Consider the following 6,784-nt stretch of genomic DNA (forward strand, 5'->3'; position numbering starts at 1 on the left):
TGACCGAACACCCATACAATTATGACCAAAGCCTAGATCTACGAAAAAGATCTCGGTTGTTTATCTCATTTGATGATGATCGAGGTTCTAGTGCCCTCATTCTTCTCCTATTAAGGCAGGTAAGCTCTACTCTTTATCTCTTTTCTTCTCTATTTCTTTCTCCATTTCTCACTCCCCTCCTTTGATTTTTTGCAGGTATTTATAGGTTCAAATAGGGACTTTGTTTCCCTCCGTGCATGGATTTAATCCCATAATCGTTTTGTTTCTCATTTGATTTTGGTTTAGCCGATTTTTTCTATCATTTTGGTTTAAAAGTGATTACTTTCTTTGTTTGTGTTGATTTACATTACTGGTCGATCTTGATTTTTATGAGTTCCTTCACCAAATCGAGCAAAAATCTGGAAAAGGGAGAGCTTTCCTTTATCTGATCGGCGTGCAGCCATTATGCTTATGTGATTTTTTGTTGACTGTTGGATTTCAAGTGACACTCATTGATGTAAGGCGAATCTACACGCTTTGGTGAAAAGAGTAGATAGCCTTATTGTGTCCCGATCTAGGATTGACAAGTACTGATGTCCTTGAATTAATAAGCTTAGGCTGCAAAATAATATAAGAAAGAAATGATATTAATAATGGTCTTAAGAAATGAATATATAATAAAGGAAATGAAATAGAAAGAAATGAAAGAGAGATGGCTGCGGAATTATGGGATTGATGATGGTCTTGATGAAGGATGTTGATGATGTTGATGATGAAATGAAGATGGTGGTGATGTTGTATCTCAAACACGCCAAAGATGAAATAGTGCTAAGGAGCACAATCCCGGTCTTCACAAACTTGCTTGAGGGGTGGTGATAGTGTCTTCAACCCACTAGATAACAATCTAGGAATTTAGGAATCAAGTTGGAAAGAATGACGCCACAAGTATATAAATTATACTTGCTTAATCGATAAAGTTCACAAAGAACTTTGAAGAGAAATTAACTCACAAGAGTATGTTTTATATAAGAGATGAGATGATAAAAATGAAAGGCCAAAGCCTATTTATAGTTTTCAAAGGGTTTAGGCCGAATAGGTACATGATGGTTCAGCTATGCATGAAACCCCTTTGAAAATACATGACTTTTAAATGAAAATACATGATTTTAATGAAGATACATGCTTTGATTCGGCCTAAGGATGTTTTGAATTCTTTTGGAAGTCATTTGGGCGCCAAAATGGAGAGGAATAAGTCTTTGGCCGAATAGGAAGCATCCCTTGGTGTTTTGGCGCCTATTTGATGTCACATGGAGTGCACATGCTTGAATGATGCACATGGCAGCCTACTTGAACGCACATGGGTCTTCTTGTAAGGCTTTGGTGAGGTTGCAACCATAGGATAATGTCTTGAAGTCAATGGAATGAAGATGGCAGCAACTAGGTGTGACTTGGCTTCCAACATGCATCTAGGTGTCATGGTCTTCAATGGGCAGCAACTTGTCATGAAAGGTCACATTTGTGGAAGGTAACCTTTCATCATTTGAGATACTTCCCATGTGTATGAGCTGAAGATGAGCTGGTCATAGGTGAATTATATAAAGATGAGTCTTTGGCCAGCTCCTTGTGAAAAGGCACCTCTTGGAATGGCAACTCTTCGCAAAAAGGTACGAATCCAAAAAAATTAACTTAGACCATATTTGAAGTACTCTGTGTGGTGGTGATGGTGGTGCAACTCTCCAGCTGAAATGAGGTCTCTAGCTAGCTCAAAAGTCCAACTCAAGTGAGCTATGAGCTCGGGGGTCAGCTGACAACTTTTCATCATTTGTTCTTCATGATCTCCCGAGTCATCCTATGAAAGTTTTCCTAGCTCCTTATCATTAGTTAAGCTTAAATGTAGCTCCCAAGTGTTGGCCGAATATGCCTACATGCATAACATAAAGAAATAAACTAAGTATATAAACTATATAATGCATATAATATAATGATGTGCATATTATAATGATGTGAACTATAGGTTATAATAATAATTCATGCATCATATGATAATGAATGAATATTAATATTATAACTATAGATTATATACATGAATATCAATCAATGATGCAAACCATAGGATATAATGAATGAATGCACATACTATGAGAATTCAAGTATAGTCTAATATGCAAATGTATGCTCATAATAATATATATAGTGCATAAATAAGTAAATATAATATAAAGTATGGTAGAATTCCCTTATATTGAGTTTGATGGTTCTTCAATGATGTGAGTATGTCATGCAGAAAGTTGGTGCTAAACAGGATCACATCATCCTCCCCTTCTTTTGGGCGATTTGTCCTCAAATCGAAAGATGACTTCTCCAAATTGTACGCCCATTCAATCGTTGCTGGTTTGCTTCCATAGATCATCTTTATGAAAGGATTCTTATCAAGATTCATATCCCTTGAATAGGTTCCTTGAATGTCCATGACCTGAAAAGATAAGAAACTTTCATAAGTAAGAGAATTGTTAATTATGAACAAGTGAAAAATGTACTCCCTGTTCTCATGTTTTGAATAGCCAAAAGTTATGTCATTTGAATCACAAGACATGTTGTTTTGAATGATCACTTCTTTTCGCACTCTAAAAGACATATTCTTTGGTTTCCCAAAGATCACGTCCTTTAAATGAAAAGTCATATCTTCTAGTACTTGAGAAGATAATTCTCTTAAGCTTCCAAGGATCACGCCTTTTGGTTCCTCCATTTGACAAATTGAATCATTTGGAATATCTCCTTGATCCAACACATCATATTCGTTAAAAAGAATATGTATATCTTCATCTCCACTCTTTAAATCATCATGATGGTTTGTAGAGAGTCTTAACCTTTGAAACTTCTTGAAATGCTTGAGTTCAATGCACCAATCAAGCTTATAACGACAATTGATCTTGTCATTAACGTTTGGTAAGATAATACCATGTACATAACTCAAATTCCTGCAAAGTAAATCAAAGTTAAAATATAAGAAATTATTAACAAGATGAATGGAAACATCAAACCAAGGTGGATGTTTAATAGGAGTTGGTTGCTGAATTCTTTTCGCAATTGGCAATGCACTTGGAATGTCAACGAACACAACTCTTGGCACTTCAAATGACGTTTCTTTTGGAACTTCAAATGGTATCATCTTTGAAACATCAAGAGACATGTTTTGTGGATCAAAAGTAACAATTATATGTTCTTCAAAAGTCACATCTTTTAGTCCTCCAAAAGACATGATTCTTGAATCATCTCCTTGAAAATATATGTCTCTTGAATTGTCCTGCAAAACAAAAGGAAGAATAGGAGAAAAAGTAATGTTAGATAAAATTTGTTCTTTACTCTCCTCTTTATCTCCAAATTCATCTCTTTCAATTCTCTTATTTGCAATCCCAACTTTTTCATCATTTGAATTTTCCTCCAAATGTTCTCCTTCAATTGCATTGTCTTTAAGTTGCTCGTTCATTACTTCAATGTTCTTCTTCAAGGTGTTTTGATCTTCATTTACTCGGCTAGGAGATAGTTAAGTCAAGATGATTTTCCTTTCATTGTGAAAGAAGGAGTATCGGTTTGTGAAACCGTCATGAACAGCACGCTTGTCAAATTGCCATGGCCTCCCCAAGAGTAAATGACTCGTATTCATATGTACCACGTCACATAGAATCTCGTCTTTGTAACTTCCAAGTGAGATTGGCACAAGTACTTGTTCAGTGACCCTTAACTCTTCCTCGTCGTCCAACCATTGCAAGTCATATGGGCTGGAATGTTTAATTCTTGTAAGCCCCAATTTGTTCACCATGTATGTGCTTGCAATGTTTATACAACTCCCTCCGTCAATAGCTACAAGACACACTTTACCATTTACATGGCAACGAGTGTGAAATGTATTTGTTCTTTGCTGTTCGTCCTCCAAGGTTTGGAAAGATGAAAAATCACAAGACATTTGTTAGCAAAAAAAATTAAATAAAATTAAAACCTTACCAGCACACTCACAAAGTCTCACAAGTTCACTCTAAAAAATTATAAGATCACTCCACTCAACACTCGTGTTTACTCTCGGGAATATATCTTGGCTTTTAACATTTCCCCTTCTGATCTCACTCTCTCAATTAGCCTTTTTCCACTCCAATTTCTCTTGCTAAGTCCTTTGAAGAACTTACTCAAGATTAGAACAATTTAATTCCTTCCTTGTGTGCGTCGGCTGCAAATAGGTTAGGGTAGAAAGGAATAGAAATGGAAAGGTAGAAGAAAGGATTCAAAGGTATTTAAAAGAAAGAAATGGTTGAAGACAAGGAAAATAAAAGGATAGAAAAGGAAGATGTGACTTACAATTCAAGAAACAACACTTACTGCAACCTTTCACAAGAAACAATAAGGTTATCTTCTCTTAGTGTAGATGGCCTCTTTGATGTACTTTGCTATGGTAGAGCACTTTCCTTGGCTTGCTTTATCTTTTTGAACTTCTCTTTTTCTTTTCTTCTTTTCTGATTTTTCTCTTCTTTTTGTCTTTTCTTTCTTTTTGCACTCCAATTTTGATGTAGGAGTCTTTTTCTTTTGCTTTGCACGCCAATGACACTTTTGTTGTCAATCCAACTATGCTCTGATTACCACTTGATGTAAGGCGAATCTACACGCTTTGGTGAAAAGAGTAGATAGCCTTATTGTGTCCCGATCTAGGATTGACAAGTACTGATGTCCTTGAATTAATAAGCTTGGGCTGCAAAATAATATAAGAAAGAAATGATATTAATAATGGTCTTAAGAAATGAATATATAATAAAGGAAATGAAATAGAAAGAAATGAAAGAGAGATGGTTGCGGAATTATGGGATTGATGATGGTCTTGATGAAGGATGTTGATGATGTTGATGATGAAATGAAGATGGTGGTGATGTTGTATCTTAAACACGCCAAAGATGAAATAGTGCTAAGGAGCACAATCCCGGTCTTCACAAACTTGCTTGAGGGGTGGTGATAGTGTCTTCAACCCACTAGATAACAATCTAGGAATTTAGGAATCAAGTTGGAAATAATGACGCCACAAGTATATAAATTATACTTGCTTAATCGATAAAGTTCACAAAGAACTTTGAAGAGAAATTAACTCACAAGAGTATGTTTTATATAAGAGATGAGATGATACAAATGAAAGGCCAAAGCCTATTTATAGTTTTCAAAGGGTTTAGGCCGAATAGGTACATGATGGTTCAGCTATGCATGAAACCCCTTTGAAAATACATGACTTTTAAATGAAAATACATGATTTTAATGAAGATACATGCTTTGATTCGGCCTAAGGATGTTTTGAATGCTTTTGGAAGTCATTTGGGCGCCAAAATGGAGAGGAATAAGTCTTTGGCCGAATAGGAAGCATCCCTTGGTGTTTTGGCGCCTATTTGATGTCACATGGAGTGCACATGCTTGAATGATGCACATGGCAGCCTACTTGAATGCACATGGGTCTTCTTGTAAGGCTTTGGTGAGGTTGCAACCATAGGATAATGTCTTGAAGTCAATGGAATGAAGATGGCAGCAACTAGGTGTGACTTGGCTTCCAACATGCATCTAGGTGTCATGGTCTTCAATGGGCAGCAACTTGTCATGAAAGGTCACATTTGTGGAAGGTAACCTTTCATCATTTGAGCTACTTCCCATGTGTATGAGCTGAAGATGAGCTGGTCATAGGTGAATTATATAAAGATGAGTCTTTGGCCAGCTCCTTGTGAAAAGGCACCTCTTGGAATGGCAACTCTTCGCAAAAAGGTACGAATCCACAAAAATTAACTTAGACCATATTTGAAGTACTCTGTGTGGTGGTGATGGTGGTGCAACTCTCCAGCTGAAATGAGGTCTCTAGCTAGCTCAAAAGTCCAGCTCAAGTGAGTTATGAGCTCGGGGGTCAGCTGACAACTTTTCATCATTTGTTCTTCATGATCTCCCGAGTCATCCTATGAAAGTTTTCCTAGCTCCTTATCATTAGTTAAGCTCAAATGTAGCTCCCAAGTGTTGGCCGAATATGCCTACATGCATAACATAAAGAAATAAACTAAGTATATAAACTATATAATGCATATAATATAATGATGTGCATATTATAATGATGTGAACTATAGGTTATAATAATAATTCATGCATCATATGATAATGAATGAATATTAATATTATAACTATAGATTATATACATGAATATCAATCAATGATGCAAACCATAGGATATAATGAATGAATGCACATACTATGAGAATTCAAGTATAGTCTAATATGCAAATGTATGCTCATAATAATATATATAGTGCATAAATAAGTAAATATAATATAAAGTATGGTAGAACTCCCTTATATTGAGTTTGATGGTTCTTCAATGATGTGAGTATGTCATGCAGAAAGTTGGTGCTAAACAGGATCACATCACTCATGCTTTATGACTAGGATTATGGAAACACTATTTGTGATTGATGTCAGCTGTTGATGTCCTCTTGATCTAATGGCATTCATCATTTGCGATATTGGGCATAAGATGGAAAACCTAACTCGTTTGGTCATGCAAGTGGGCTTCCTTAGTGAGTGTAACCCCCTAGATCTAGTCTATGAGTTTCAATTAAGTCTAGCAGATTACATTAAAGATTCTTAAAAAAAAATTTCAAAAATATTATTCGATAATTTAAAATCATATTACAAATAGCATTTATAAAAGTATAATAATTAACGATAAAAACCCAACTCGTAAATAAAAAACTAAAAGTAACCAAATAAAATAAAACATATAACAAATCTGGAGCACAAT

This window comes from Hibiscus syriacus, unplaced genomic scaffold, assembly GCF_006381635.1.
Source record: "Hibiscus syriacus cultivar Baekdansim isolate YM2019G1 unplaced genomic scaffold, ASM638163v2 tig00111837_pilon, whole genome shotgun sequence".
In the NCBI taxonomy this organism is placed as follows: domain Eukaryota; kingdom Viridiplantae; phylum Streptophyta; class Magnoliopsida; order Malvales; family Malvaceae; genus Hibiscus; species Hibiscus syriacus.